The following is a 14,760-nucleotide window of genomic DNA, read 5'->3' on the forward strand; positions in this document are numbered from 1 at the left end:
CTCACCTTAAAATAGGGGGCTTTTGCAGCATCTTTTGCTTACGGCCATCCCACCCTGTTCACGCCTGATCTCGTCTAATCTCAGAAGCTAAGCAGAGTTGGGCCTAGTTAGTACTTGGATGGGAGACTGCCTAGGAATACCAGGTGCTGTAAGTTTTGAGTTTTTTCACTACTTATCTAATACACTGGCCCTTAGTGTGGCCAAAGTTTGACCAGCTCTTTGCTTTCCCTTACTGCTTATTTAATTCAATTGCCTTTAAAGTAGCTGTTCTTTAAACAGAGTTTGACTGTTTTTAACTACTTAACTAATGCTCTTATCTTTAATGTAGCTCATTTTGAAGTATTTTTTTTGTATTTCATTCATTACTTATCTAGTATAATGGCACTTAGTGTGCCTCACCTTAAAATAGGGGCTTTTGCAGCAGCTTTCGCTTACGGCCATCCCACCCTGTTCACGCGCCTGATCTCGTCTGATCTCAGAAGCTAAGCAGAGTTGGGCCTAGTTAGTACTTGGATGGGAGACTGCCTAGGAATACCAGGTGCTGTAAGTTTTGAGTTTTTCACTACTTATCTAATACACTGGCCCTTAGTGTGGCCAAAGTTTGACCAGCTCTTTGCTTTCCCTTACTGCTTATTTAATTCAATTGCCTTTAAAGTAGCTGTTCTTTAAACAGAGTTTGACTGTTTTTAACTACTTAACTAATGCTCTTATCTTTAATGTAGCTCATTTTGAAGTATTTTTTGTATTTCATTCATTACTTATCTAGTATAATGGCACTTAGTGTGCCTCACCTTAAAATAGGGGCTTTTTGCAGCAGCTTTGCTTACGGCCATACCACCCTGTTCACGCCTGATCTCGTCTGATCTCAGAAGCTAAGCAGAGTTGGGCCTAGTTAGTACTTGGATGGGAGACTGCCTAGGAATACCAGGTGCTGTAAATTTTTGAGTTTTTTCACTACTTATCTAATACACTGGCCCTTAGTGTGGCCAAAGTTTGACCAGCTCTTTGCTTTCCCTTACTGCTTATTTAATTCAATTGCCTTTAAAGTAGCTGTTCTTTAAACAGAGTTTGACTGTTTTTAACTACTTAACTAATGCTCTTATCTTTAATGTAGCTCATTTTGAAGTATTTTTTGTATTTCATTCATTACTTATCTAGTATAATGGCACTTAGTGTGCCTCACCTTAAAATAGGGGCTTTTGCAGCAGCTTTCGCTTACGGCCATACCACCCTGTTCACGCCTGATCTCGCTCCTGATCTCAGAAGCTAAGCAGAGTTGGGCCTAGTTAGTATTTGGATGGGAGACTGCCTAGGAATACCAGGTGCTGTAAGTTTTGAGTTTTTTCACTACTCATCTAATACACTGGCCCTTAGTGTGGCCAAAGTTTGACCAGCTCTTTGCTTTCCCTTACTGCTTATTTAATTCAATTGCCTTTAAAGTAGCTGTTCTTTAAACAGAGTTTGACTGTTTTTAACTACTTAACTAATGCTCTTATCTTTAATGTAGCTCATTTTGAAGTATTTTTTGTATTTCATTCATTACTTATCTAGTATAATGGCACTTAGTGTGCCTCACCTTAAAATAGGGGCTTTTTGCAGCAGCTTCGCCTACGGCCATACCACCCTGTTCACGCCTGATCTCGCCTGATCTCAGAGGCTAAGCAGAGTTGGGCCTAGTTAGTACTTGGATGGGAGACTGCCTAGGAATACCAGGTGCTGTAAGTTTTGAGTTTTTCACTACTTATCTAATACACTGGCCCTTAGTGTGGCCAAAGTTTGACCAGCTCTTTGCTTTCCTTTACTGCTTATTTAATTCAATTGCCTTTAAAGTAGCTGTTCTTTAAACAGAGTTTGACTGTTTTTAACTACTTAACTAATGCTCTTATCTTTAATGTAGCTCATTTTGAAGTATTTTTTTGTATTTCATTCATTACTTATCTAGTATAATGGCACTTAGTGTGCCTCACCTTAAAATAGGGGCTTTTGCAGCAGCTTTTGCTTACGGCCATACCACCCTGTTCACGCCTGATCTCGTCTGATCTCAGAAGCTAAGCAGAGTTGGGCCTAGTTAGTACTTGGATGGGAGACTGCCTAGGAATACCAGGTGCTGTAAGCTTTGAGTTTTTTCACTACTTATCTAATACACTGGCCCTTAGTGTGGCCAAAGTTTGACCAGCTCTTTGCTTTCCCTTACTGCTTATTTAATTCAATTGCCTTTAAAGTAGCTGTTCTTTAAACAGAGTTTGACTGTTTTTAACTACTTAACTAATGCTCTTATCTTTAATGTAGCTCATTTTGAAGTATTTTTTTGTATTTCATTCATTACTTATCTAGTATAATGGCACTTAGTGTGCCTCACCTTAAAATAGGGGCTTTTTGCAGCAGCTTTTGCTTACGGCCATACCACCCTGTTCACGCCTGATCTCGTCTGATCTCAGAAGCTAAGCAGAGTTGGACCTAGTTAGTACTTGGATGGGAGAATGCCTAGGAATACCAGGTGCTGTAAGTTTTGAGTTTTTCACTACTTATCTAATACACTGGCCCTTAGTGTGGCCAAAGTTTGACCAGCTCTTTGCTTTCCCTTACTGCTTATTTAATTCAATTGCCTTTAAAGTAGCTGTTCTTTAAACAGAGTTTGACTGTTTTTAACTACTTAACTAATGCTCTTATCTTTAATGTAGCTCATTTTGAAGTATTTTTTGTATTTCATTCATTACTTATCTAGTATAATGGCACTTAGTGTGCCTCACCTTAAAATAGGGGCTTTTGCAGCAGCTTTAGCTTACGGCCATACCACCCTGTTCACGCCTGATCTCGTCTGATCTCAGAAGCTAAGCAGAGTTGGGCCTAGTTAGTACTTGGATGGGAGACTGCCTAGGAATACCAGGTGCTGTAAGTTTTGAGTTTTTTCACTACTTATCTAATACACTGGCCCTTAGTGTGGCCAAAGTTTGACCAGCTCTTTGCTTTCCCTTACTGCTTATTTAATTCAATTGCCTTTAAAGTAGCTGTTCTTTAAACAGAGTTTGACTGTTTTTAACTACTTAACTAATGCTCTTATCTTTAATGTAGCTCATTTTGAAGTATTTTTTGTATTTCATTCATTACTTATCTAGTATAATGGCACTTAGTGTGCCTCACCTTAAAATAGGGGGCTTTTGCAGCAGCTTTCGCTACGGCCATACCACCCTGTTCACGCCTGATCTCGCCTGATCTCAGAAGCTAAGCAGAGTTGGGCCTAGTTAGTACTTGGATGGGAGACTGCCTAGGAATACCAGGTGCTGTAAGTTTTGAGTTTTTCACTACTTATCTAATACACTGGCCCTTAGTGTGGCCAAAGTTTGACCAGCTCTTTGCTTTCCCTTACTGCTTATTTAATTCAATTGCCTTTAAAGTAGCTGTTCTTTAAACAGAGTTTGACTGTTTTTAACTACTTAACTAATGCTCTTATCTTTAATGTAGCTCATTTTGAAGTATTTTTTGTATTTCATTCATTACTTATCTAGTATAATGGCACTTAGTGTGCCTCACCTTAAAATAGGGGGCTTTTTGCAGCAGCTTTCAATGCTTACGGCCATACCACCCTGTTCACGCCTGATCTCGCCTGATCTCAGAAGCTAAGCAGAGTTGGGCCTAGTTAGTACTTGGATGGGAGACTGCCTAGGAATACCAGGTGCTGTAAGTTTTTGAGTTTTTTCACTACTTATCTAATACACTGGCCCTTAGTGTGGCCAAAGTTTGACCAGCTCTTTGCTTTCCCTTACTGCTTATTTAATTCAATTGCCTTTAAAGTAGCTGTTCTTTAAACAGAGTTTGACTGTTTTTAACTACTTAACTAATGCTCTTATCTTTAATGTAGCTCATTTTGAAGTATTTTTTTGTATTTCATTCATTACTTATCTAGTATAATGGCACTTAGTGTGCCTCACCTTAAAATAGGGGACTTTTTGCAGCAGGTTTTGCTTACGGCCATACCACCCTGTTTCACGCCTGATCTCGTCTGATCTCAGAAGCTAAGCAGAGTTGGACCTAGTTAGTACTTGGATGGGAGACTGCCTAGGAATACCAGGTGCTGTAAATTTTGAGTTTTTTCACTACTTATCTAATACACTGGCCCTTAGTGTGGCCAAAGTTTGACCAGCTCTTTGCTTTCCCTTACTGCTTATTTAATTCAATTGCCTTTAAAGTAGCTGTTCTTTAAACAGAGTTTGACTGTTTTTAACTACTTAACTAATGCTCTTATCTTTAATGTAGCTCATTTTGAAGTATTTTTTGTATTTCATTCATTACTTATCTAGTATAATGGCACTTAGTGTGCCTCACCTTAAAATAGGGGCTTTTTGCAGCAGCTTTGCTTATGGCCATACCACCCTGTTCACGCCTGATCTCGTCTGATCTCAGAAGCTAAGCAGAGTTGGGCCTAGTTAGTACTTGGATGGGAGAATGCCTAGGAATACCAGGTGCTGTAAGTTTTTGAGTTTTTTCACTACTTATCTAATACACTGGCCCTTAGTGTGGCCAAAGTTTGACCAGCTCTTTGCTTTCCCTTACTGCTTATTTAATTCAATTGCCTTTAAAGTAGCTGTTCTTTAAACAGAGTTTGACTGTTTTTAACTACTTAACTAATGCTCTTATCTTTAATGTAGCTCATTTTGAAGTATTTTTTTGTATTTCGTTCATTACTTATCTAGTATAATGGCACTTAGTGTGCCTCACCTTAAAATAGGGGCTTTTGCAGCAGCTTTTGCTTACGGCCATACCACCCTGTTCACGCCTGATCTCGTCTGATCTCAGAAGCTAAGCAGAGTTGGGCCTAGTTAGTACTTGGATGGGAGACTGCCTAGGAATACCAGGTGCTGTAAGTTTTTGAGTTTTTTCACTACTTATCTAATACACTGGCCCTTAGTGTGGCCAAAGTTTGACCAGCTCTTTGCTTTCCCTTACTGCTTATTTAATTCAATTGCCTTTAAAGTAGCTGTTCTTTAAAAATAGTTTGACTGTTTTTAACTACTTAACTAATGCTCTTATCTTTAATGTGTCATGGAATTTTCAACTCAGAATTATGTGAAGACTGAAAAATAAAGAGTCCAGCAAATTTGTCTTTGTCTTGCTTTTATTTCTCCGCGCAGAGAACAAAATGATCTGGTTTACACACAGTGAAGTCTGTGAGCAAAGAGATAACAGTGAGCTCACAGATTAGAGGTTTTATAGGCAAAAGTATACATTCCAAGGTCGCTCAAATTCATCTCGAACCAATTGAAATAGTCCAAAGTCACGCCACCCATCTGTGCTTACAGTGTCTGATTGTTCTCCAGTTTATCTCCCGTACCTAGCACAGATAGGGCATCCTGTACTCCCATGAGGTTGTTTAACATGGGTTTAACCACTGTCACGCACACAGTGTATGTTTCCCATAACTCTAACATTCCAGGTCACTAATATATGTTTCTGTGTTCGTGCCTAGTACCGTGATGTTACGAATATATATATATGTAATCTATCTTTAAGTAAAGTTAGTTTAATAGTGAAGTTAATTCAATTCAGTGTTAAAAGTGAACAATAAACATTAAATGTAATCAATTAGAATAATTTCCATTACACTCCTCCCTTTTGATCATTCTTGATCACCTGTCAAATTAGAATATAATAAAATAAAATCCCTTAACGATAACATCAAGTGTGTAAATTCACATGGATTCAGAACACACCATCACACAATAAGGGTTTGAAAAACATAATAAACATCTTTAACATGTGATTAACTGGAGATTACATAAAACTCAATCTGAGGAAATCATCGCTGACTATATATATATATATATAAAAACGTTAATTGAAATGTAGAATTTTTCCTTTAAATGGTGTTATCTTGTGAAATTATCTACTCGAGACCCCTTTAACCATTAGGTTACTCTTCATCATCACTTGAATCATCATAATCATCACAATCAACAATATTCACCACCTTTCTGGATTTATCCTCATCTTACTCCCCAGTGATTAAACATTATCATTTGGTGTGTGGCAGAAGCTCTCATAGTCGAATTCACTGCTCTTTTACCATGCTCATCACACAAGGCCATATACACAGTAACAGAACAAACACAGATAGTGCTGAAATGGCAAGCAAACCAATATACTCAGCCTTTGCCATAATCCCTTGAACCAATTCCATCCCCACACATCATCATCAGCACTAATCTCCCTAGCCTTTAGCCTGTTTACTGCATTGGTGATATTCTGAATACCCAAATCTATCATATGACCATCAGCATCATTGTCAGGAATATAGGTACAACATGCAGATCCTACAACAGCACACACGCCCCGAAATGGCTGTAAGTTGATCCAACACAAGTCGATTCTGCAACGCTGTCAGTCTCAGGCCTCTCAGTTCCTCCTTGATCCCCTCCATCATTACCTTTGTGGTATTCATGAAGCTGATTAGTTCATACCGTGTCACTTCCACTTCATTTTGGAGGAATGCCACACCAAGAGACGGGACCAAAGCCTGGAAGAATTTCTCAGCTCCGTTCCATAGTCGATGTTCTTTCGGGACAGGGTTGTCCCGTCCAAGGCTTGATATCTTGACTCGGTCACGCAGTGAAGTCACCCTCTTCTCGATTTCTCTCTTGGCCTTAGTGAGGCGATGTCCTGGCTTCTTCGTGTGAAGTTGTTCTGGTGCTCTTACCGCTATCGCTCCTCCATATAACTGTACCATAGCACATGTGCCTGTCCACCGTCGGGGCAGTGAAGCATACACGACATGTCCACACAGCCAGTACCATTCCTCCACCACACTGGTACCATCGTTGTCAGGAATGTGGACCTCTGAGCAATCTTGTTTGCATCTCACCCGATCGTTGGGGTTGCTACCGGTGAGATAACGTCGGCTGATGTGACATTGTGGCAGAAGTCCTACCCCAATGATGGAATTCAACAAGCACCCCATGCATTTGTGACCGGCTTCTTGAGTGATCAGGAGTGAGTTGTACATCTCATTGCAGTGATTGATGGGTATTTCTCCCATGGAGTCTTGTCCCCCGTCATTTCGATAACAGGTCAGGTTAGATGGTATGTCTTTCACTATAGCAATGCGGCCTGCCACCCTCTTCAGGGTTCTAATCTTTGTCCACTCAGTTGAATTCTCCATGATCCAGAAGTCACTGTGTTCGGGTAGTCCTGCTGCTGCCACTGATATTGCTGTTATGTGCTTGATCAGATCCTTATCTGGGTCTTGATAGGCCCACCAATCCTCCGGTTATGCTGTGAGGAGTTGTGCACACACGTAGCAGTCAGTCAAGCCATTCGCTTTAGCAGTGAAGTTAAGCAGCCTCCACCACATATTGTTAGCATACGGATGTGGCGGATTCGGGTGGTCTAACCAGTGCTCATCTCCTGTCTTGACTGCTCTGACTTGCCGGAGGAGAGTTTGATTAACCATATCGCCACATTCAGTGACATGATGTTCACGCGTTGTTTCTCCATGTATATCATGATGAATAGTGCAAATGAGAGGACGACCAGCGCCATGCTTATGATTAGGTCAAGAGGTTTGGGTACAAGTCGATAGGTTTTTGAACTTGTCTATCTTCCTTCTCAATTTAGAGGATACCATCTTGTCAGATACTGCCACGTGACGCCTGATATTTTTGTAGGGAAGAAACAAATTTGCCCTGTTTGTCTATCTAATTGAGGTCTTATATTTGGTTTACTATACAGGAACGCAGCAGTCTGTCCTTCATAGAAATGTGATGCTCTCCAGCCAATTGTGGTAATGACAGCTAACACTGCACTATCTTGTTCAACTATTTGTCTAATTGCTTTACATACGCTGCTTCCTATTTTCCTCTTATAGCAGCGATATAGAATCGGGTGAACGGGTATCTAGTGTTCCACCACGGCCGCCTGATCCATAGAGCCCTTGCTCTTCTATGGTGATGGGAAAATCCTTTTTCTTTTCGGCATCCGTTGGCCTGTACTGACATCAGCTCACTCCCACACAGTGATGTTGCTGCGTGTTCAGCTCCCATACACCACTGTGTGTTCGCTTTACCTTTGTCAGTCAGACGCCCCCTGGCACGGGCAGCGGGTCAATCACTGTTTATTGGGCCGCGCTCCCTCTGGTGGTGCTGGGACCTTTTGCAGTGGCTGGCGTGTATCCACGTAGCCCTCTCAGCCACCTTAACCGCAGTGTGTGCGTATCAGCAGGACCTGGAACGGGCCGCCCACCTCCTTGATTTCCAATGTTTCCTTCTGAAATCCTTTGACCACCACAAAATCACCAGGTCTGATGTCATGCAGAAATCCTTCTGCTGGTTTAGGTAGAGCGTCCTTGACCTGTTGAGAGATCTGAGAGAGAGTCGAAGACAGATTTTTACAATAGTTCAACATGTCATCTTCACACAGAGCAGTAGAGGGCAATGGTCGGGTTCCGGTCCCACTCCAAGCGATGGAGGCCTGCCAAACAAGATTTCAAATGGACTGAGATTAGACTTTGCTCTTTTTCTCATTCTCATATACATCAACACAATGGGAAGTGCTTTGACCCAAGACAGACCTGTTTGCTCACAACACTTTGCCAGTTTATTTTTCAAAATTCCATTTTCTCTTTCAACACTACCCCGGACGCTGGATGATAGGAGGTATGTTTACGTATGTCAATTCCCAAGAATTTCCCAACCTGATCGATTGCCTCATTAGCAAAAGGTGTGCCATTATCACTACTAATCTTTTTGGTATTCCCATCTTGGGACGATCTCAGACACTAGTGCCTTTGCAACAGCCCCAGCATTTTGCTTAGATGTGGGAAGACTTCCACCCATTTTGAGAACATATCAACCAAAACAAGGCAGAATTTCTTACCTTCACATGGTGTCAGTTCAATGAAATCGAACATTATGTGATCAAAAGGTTGACTTGGTGGTGGATGTGCTGCCAAAGGACCTGTTGTCCTCTTCCTACATTATTTGTGGCACAGATCATACAAGATTGACAATATTTGTCTGCAAAGGAAGTAAATCCTTTTGTAAACCAATATTGATTGATCATGTCAAACATTCCCATTTTGCTTATGTGATCTAACCCGTGCACTAATTTGGCATAGTGTGGGAAAAGTGTTTTGGCAAACAAGGTTTGTCTTCGTGCTCAGCCAAACGTTGTCTTTCAGCTTGCACTCGCCTTCACCCATTGTTTTTCTCTTCTGGTGTTGCGAAACCCTGCATAGCTGCAAGAGAACTAGAAGGGAAGGTTAGTTCGTCATCGCAACAGTTACACATGTAAGAGAAGGTTCTGTTCCCTTTGTTGCGTTTCTTCGCAGCGATATCAGCGCGCTTGTTTCCTAATGATACAAAATCGTTAAACTTGGAATGCGCGACGCACTTGCAAATAGCAATCGACCTTGGAAGCAAAATCGCTTCTAACAAGGCTGCTATTTTATCATGATTTTGGATGGGTTTTCCATCGGATTTTAGAAATTTCCTACATCGCCATAGAGCCGAAAAATCATGACAGGTCGAAAAGCATAACGAGAATCTGTGTAGATGGTGACTGTTTTTCCTTCTGCGATTTTACAGGCTTCTGTTAATGCTACTAATTCGGCGCTTGCGCAGAGTAATGCGCTGGAGCGCCCGCTTACTAATGTCGCATGCGCGTGGTTACTGCGTAACCTACTCTGTTTTTACCGGGTTTCTGGGTCTCGAGACGCTGAACCATCAACAAACAAAACCAAATCTGCATTGTCAAGGGGGTTTTTTTTAAATCTGGTCGCGTGTGCACACCTGTTCCAATGCGCGATACAATTATGTTCTCGCCATCCTGCTCGGTTGGGAGCAGTGTGGCAGGATTCAATACTGTACACCGTTTTACTGTGATGTTTGGCATTTCCAATAGAATGGTATTATATCTGAGCCATCTGGCTGTTGACAAATGAGATGTTTTCTGTTCCAACAGGATCATAGAGACAGCGTGTGGCACTAGTAATGTTACATCAGAATATCCCACAATTTCCCTTGAAGCTAAAATAGCTTTTTCTGCTGCTGCTACAGCTCTCAGACAATTTGCAGACCTGCTGCCACAGGGTCGAGTTTACTTGAAAATATGCCACCGGTCTCAGCTTTCCCCGTGATCCTGTAACAGAACAGAAGACATGAAACCATTTTTCTCATCAACTGTTTGTACAAAATTTCTCTCAGGGTCTGGAAGTCCCAGACTTGGGGATGTCTGTAACAACATTTTCAACCTTTCAAATGCTTTCTCTGCTTCAGGAGTCCAGGTCAGTTTGTCATGTGGCTGCAACCTTTTTCCGTGAGCCAAAGCGCTCAAAGGTGACTCTTCAATGGCATAGTTGGGAATAAATGTTCTACAATATGAACACATTCCCAAAAATGACATGAGCTGTTTTTTTGTCAGAGGCTTTGGAATCTTTTGAATTGCCTCTATTCTCTTTTTTGTGTTAGAGATTTTCCTGCTTGTTGATAATGTGACCTAGAAACGTCACCTCCCTTTTTGCAAACTGCAACTTTGACAAACTGACCTTGTGGCCTTCAACAGCCAAATGTTTCAACAGCTTTACAGTGTCCTGTGTACAAGTTTCTTCATCTCTGGCTGTTATTAAGAGATCATCGACATATTGAATTAAAGCTGACCCTGGTGCCAATTGTAATGTTTCCAAACTTCTCTTCAGTGCCTCACGAACAATACAGGCGAATTTTTGAATCCTTGACAAAGTCGAGTAAAAGTGTAAGGTTTGCCATTAAAATTGAAAGCAAACCAAAATTGGCTGTCTTTATGAACCGGCACAGAAAAGAAAGCATTGGAAAGATCAACAACCGAAACCATTCAGCATCACCTGGTATTTGTGATAGGAGTGTGTACGGGTTGGGAAACAATAGGAGCCTGTGTCTGAACTGCATCATTTACAGCCTGCAAGTCTTGCACAAACCTCCACTCAACCGGCTGGTCTGCGCTCTTATCTTTTTGACAGGAAAGATGGGTGTACGCACAGGAGAGTTCTCACATTCCACAATCACTCCAGCCTTTTTCAATGCCTCAAAAACTGGCTTGATTCCCTCAATAGCTTCCCTTTTCAAAGGATATTGAGGTTTGCATGGTCTGTAATCAGATTTTGGAATAATTTGAATAGGGTCACAATTCTTGATCAACCCCACGCCATATTTAGAAGAAGCCCAAACAGTCTTTGGAACTTCCTTGAGAGCTGGAATGCTTTCCATTTCAGTTTCTGTAAGGAAGCAGTGATTGGGTAATGCACTTTCACTCACATGAACTGTGCGCTCAGCCATCGCAGCAGGCTCAGTCAAATTCGTTCGATATGCAGACAGAGTTGGATTATATTCAACATTTTTCTCAGCAGTCCGCAACCAATTTTCATGAAAGATACACGCCTTTACAAAGGGACCAATGTCTTCCCAACGATTGTCGCCTCCTTTCGACAACGACACATGGGGAAAAGAATCCACAACATCAGTAAAAACACCTGCTGTTCATCGGTTAATGCAACAGCAGCAGCACATTTATTTTCTGTCCAAATTAGCCAATTCAATTGCAATATCTCAATACGTGGAAACCATTTCTGTTCAAACAACTCGTCTCTAGCCAGAGACACATGTGCTGAGCAATGTAAGTCTGAGAATGGCATAAAATCAGAATCAGGCGAAACTCTGTCTTTAGCGCCATTGACAAGACTTTCGCATAATTCATCATCTTGCAATTTCCATTGATAAACATATAGTGGTGTATGTTGGATTGCAGTCAGAGTTTGAATTTGGCACTGAACTGCTTTCACACCTTCTGGACCAGATATTAGAGAAATACCCAGTTTGCACAACAAATCTCTCCCCAGCAGATTTTTTGGACAGTGCTGTGAGAGGAGGAAGCTGTGTCTGAAACTTGCACCATTCTCATCTTTACACCTCAGAGGGACTGTATAATTCTCTTTAACAGTATGACCAGATGCAGAAATCGTCCATGCAAAATTTCCACTCAATTTGGGGACAGAGGCAAACTCATTTATCCTTAATACTGAACTCGTGGCCCCCGTGATCAGCTAAAAACACCCTTTCAACTCCGTCTATCCATAAGCTAACCTCTGGCATTTGTTGATATGCTAAGTCATTCAAATGAGTATATGTGCCTAATTCTCTTTGTCTGAAAGATTTCTCATTTTCTAATTTAGCAATGCAATCGTGTATGACAGCAAGCATTTCTTCATTGCAATTCGCAGCAAGCATTTCTTCATTGCAATTCAGCAGTGTCAGATGTGGGTGTGTGTGTGTCAAACTTATCTGTTACTGAAGTGTGGTCGCCAGTGAGACTTTGCTCTCAACTCCTCCTCTCTCTCGCACTCTGCCGCCAATCTGCTTTCGGTTTAGACTTTGCCGCAGCAGCCGCCGTGTCTATTCAAAAGCGGGCACTCATTTTTCCAATGTCCGGCTTTTTGCAATAAAAACAAACATCCGGATCAACTTGAGACAGTCTTTGCCCTCTTCCTCTCCCCGCCTCGGCCTCGATAACTCGCTCCTCTGTACATTGTCAGGTTTGGCAGCTGGAGCTCCTTTTCAGCCTTTTTCGCACTTTTCTCCGCGCAACATCTTTTCAGCATGTAACGCATGTTTTTGAATCCTCTCCAGTTTCTCGCCTTCCCACTCGATGCAGGTTTGCTTGACGATAGTCGTTATTTCGGTTTCAGTCCACTCAGGAAGCGGCTGCGTAAATGAGCTTCCCACATCTTTGAATTTCCCTAATGTCCGGCTCTGGCATTCCACTATAAGTGTTGAAAGTCTCATACAGTCGCACAAAATAGTCGCCAACTGACTCGCCCCTTCTTTGTGTGCAGTAGTTGATCTTGTCGGTGTTAATCCTAGCAGGAAAAAGGGCCTTGAATCGTCCGCCCAGAGCTTTTACTGCTAACCTGTATGGCTCGCTCTCAGCGTGTCCCCACTCTGCTTGAACTCTCCGCGTGTCCACCTGGGAAATCTGGTCGGATCTTGTGCCAGTCCGCCGCCCCATCTTGATCATCAGCAGACGCTTGAGTTCGAGCATCGTTGGGCTGAATTCTTGACAGAACGCATCCAGTTCCACTACAAACTTTTCTCCCGAGTCTCTGGGGTTTGGCAGATTTGTCATAACCTGCCTCAAGTCTGTCTCAGTCCATGGTCGAAAAACCATCGTGGTTCCTTGTGGGCCAGCCACCTGAATCATAGGGAAAGATGTCGCGCTTCCTCACCGCTGCTCTCATCCACGCAGTCCGGTTCTAGTGCCAGTCTTTCAAGCGATCTGGATCTGGTTCTCGTGCCGGTCACGGAGTATCTCATCTTTCGAACTCCGTCGCTGGATGTAGAAGGCTGAGATGGTGCAGGTGCCGTTGGAGCGGTAAGAGGCGGCAACTGTCCTCCTTTCCATAAGCCCACGGGTGTCGCCGCAGCAGGGTAGTAAGACGGCGGTTGTGGTGGTGGCGATTGCGTGGTGGTGCCAGCGGCTGGGGCATTTGTTGGTGGGGGTAAGGCCAGGAGTCAAGATCAAAGTCCACCGCGGCGCACTGGTTTTCTAGAGAGGGATAGAGAGAAGAAGATTTCTGAGCAGTATACTCTGTTCCTTTAACTTTCTTTGTTTCTGACTCTACATTTTTATGAGGCAGTTCTTTCAGGGCTCGCTGCTTTTCTCATGCTCTGCCTCTTCTAGCCAATAGTTCAGATATTGTCTATGTTTCTGAAACAGATCTTTTGTTTGTTTTTCAACTTTTCTCATCCCTAAGTTTACTTTCACGCTTTTCCAAACTTTCCTTCACCCTGTTTAGAGTCGCCACACTAAACGTGCCCCCTTTTGGAAAATCATGATCTTCGATCCAAATCGTATCACTTCCATAATTCTCTGTCCATATTTCTTTCTCATGTCAACATAAATTGGGCTGTTTAAATCGTCTAGATCGATTTCAGGTTTGACATTACTAGACCCCATACTTGCAATCCGAGACTTTACCTGTACCTGGGACGCGCCCTCTTCCTCACACTCAGTCGCCACTGCCGGTGGCTCTGCACTAACCCGCGCAGAGTCTTCTTACTCCTGTACTTACTGCACGGAGTCCCTTACGCCTCTTTTTTTTTTTTTCTTGCTTACTCGCAGACAATACCCTTTTCACTAACCCGTGAAACCTATAGGCGGCTCGCCATGCTCGTGAATCTAGGAATATCAAACCACTCGTTGTTTTTGTCAGACCAAGATGAAAGAAAATTAATTTATTTATATATATATATATCCGTTAATAATAATTTTTTTTTTTTTTTTTTTTTTTTAAGACAAAGACAAACTCGTGTCTCAAAATCAGTCTCACCGCTTTCAGCACGCGCTTTCCTGGTTCTTTTAAGGAATCCAGCAGTGACGGTCCACTGGGCCCTCAGACGCCAGTTCCTCTTCCTGAAACCGCTTTAGGGGTACAGGCTAAGACCCTTTGTGCTTAGGGTGATCAGCCTACCAACGCCTTTCAAGTCCCGGACGATCAGCTGTCGGATCCCATCCTCGCCGCCAAGATTGTCGCGGAATTTTCAACTCAGAATTATGTGAAGACTGAAAAATAAAGAGTCCAGCAAATTTGTCTTTGTCTTGCTTTTTATTTCTCCGCGCAGAGAACAAAATGATCTGGTTTACACACAGTGAAGTCTGTGAGCAAAGAGATAACAGTGAGCTCACAGATTAGAGGTTTTATAGGCAAAAGTATACATTCCAAGGTCGCTCAAATTCATCTCG

The 14,760-nt window shown here is 42.3% G+C and overlaps 3 non-coding genes and 10 pseudogenes across 3 annotated transcripts; all 13 read left to right on the plus strand.

Annotated features, from left to right (window-relative positions):
• The first annotated feature begins 36 nt into the window (after positions 1–36).
• LOC122339021 lies at positions 37–155 on the plus strand (annotated as a pseudogene).
• A 274-nt stretch (positions 156–429) lies between these two features.
• LOC122339016 lies at positions 430–550 on the plus strand (annotated as a pseudogene).
• Positions 551–821: 271 nt separating this feature from the next.
• Positions 822–940, plus strand: LOC122339160 (annotated as a pseudogene).
• Positions 941–1,213: 273 nt separating this feature from the next.
• Positions 1,214–1,334, plus strand: LOC122339032 (annotated as a pseudogene).
• Positions 1,335–1,606: 272 nt separating this feature from the next.
• On the plus strand, positions 1,607–1,725 carry LOC122339041 (annotated as a pseudogene).
• Positions 1,726–1,997: 272 nt separating this feature from the next.
• LOC122339120 lies at positions 1,998–2,116 on the plus strand. The gene has a single exon (XR_006249915.1). It is a non-coding gene; the product is annotated as a 5S ribosomal RNA (ribosomal RNA).
• Positions 2,117–2,390: 274 nt separating this feature from the next.
• LOC122339020 lies at positions 2,391–2,509 on the plus strand (annotated as a pseudogene).
• A 271-nt stretch (positions 2,510–2,780) lies between these two features.
• Positions 2,781–2,899, plus strand: LOC122339102. Its single transcript, XR_006249913.1, has one exon. It is a non-coding gene; the product is annotated as a 5S ribosomal RNA (ribosomal RNA).
• A 272-nt stretch (positions 2,900–3,171) lies between these two features.
• LOC122339061 lies at positions 3,172–3,290 on the plus strand (annotated as a pseudogene).
• Positions 3,291–3,566: 276 nt separating this feature from the next.
• LOC122339180 lies at positions 3,567–3,685 on the plus strand (annotated as a pseudogene).
• Positions 3,686–3,961: 276 nt separating this feature from the next.
• LOC122339036 lies at positions 3,962–4,081 on the plus strand (annotated as a pseudogene).
• A 272-nt stretch (positions 4,082–4,353) lies between these two features.
• Positions 4,354–4,472, plus strand: LOC122339017 (annotated as a pseudogene).
• Positions 4,473–4,746: 274 nt separating this feature from the next.
• LOC122339113 lies at positions 4,747–4,865 on the plus strand. Its single transcript, XR_006249914.1, has one exon. It is a non-coding gene; the product is annotated as a 5S ribosomal RNA (ribosomal RNA).
• Positions 4,866–14,760: the final 9,895 nt, after the last annotated feature.

This window comes from Puntigrus tetrazona, unplaced genomic scaffold (assembly GCF_018831695.1).
Source record: "Puntigrus tetrazona isolate hp1 unplaced genomic scaffold, ASM1883169v1 S000000991, whole genome shotgun sequence".
NCBI lineage: Eukaryota > Metazoa > Chordata > Actinopteri > Cypriniformes > Cyprinidae > Puntigrus > Puntigrus tetrazona.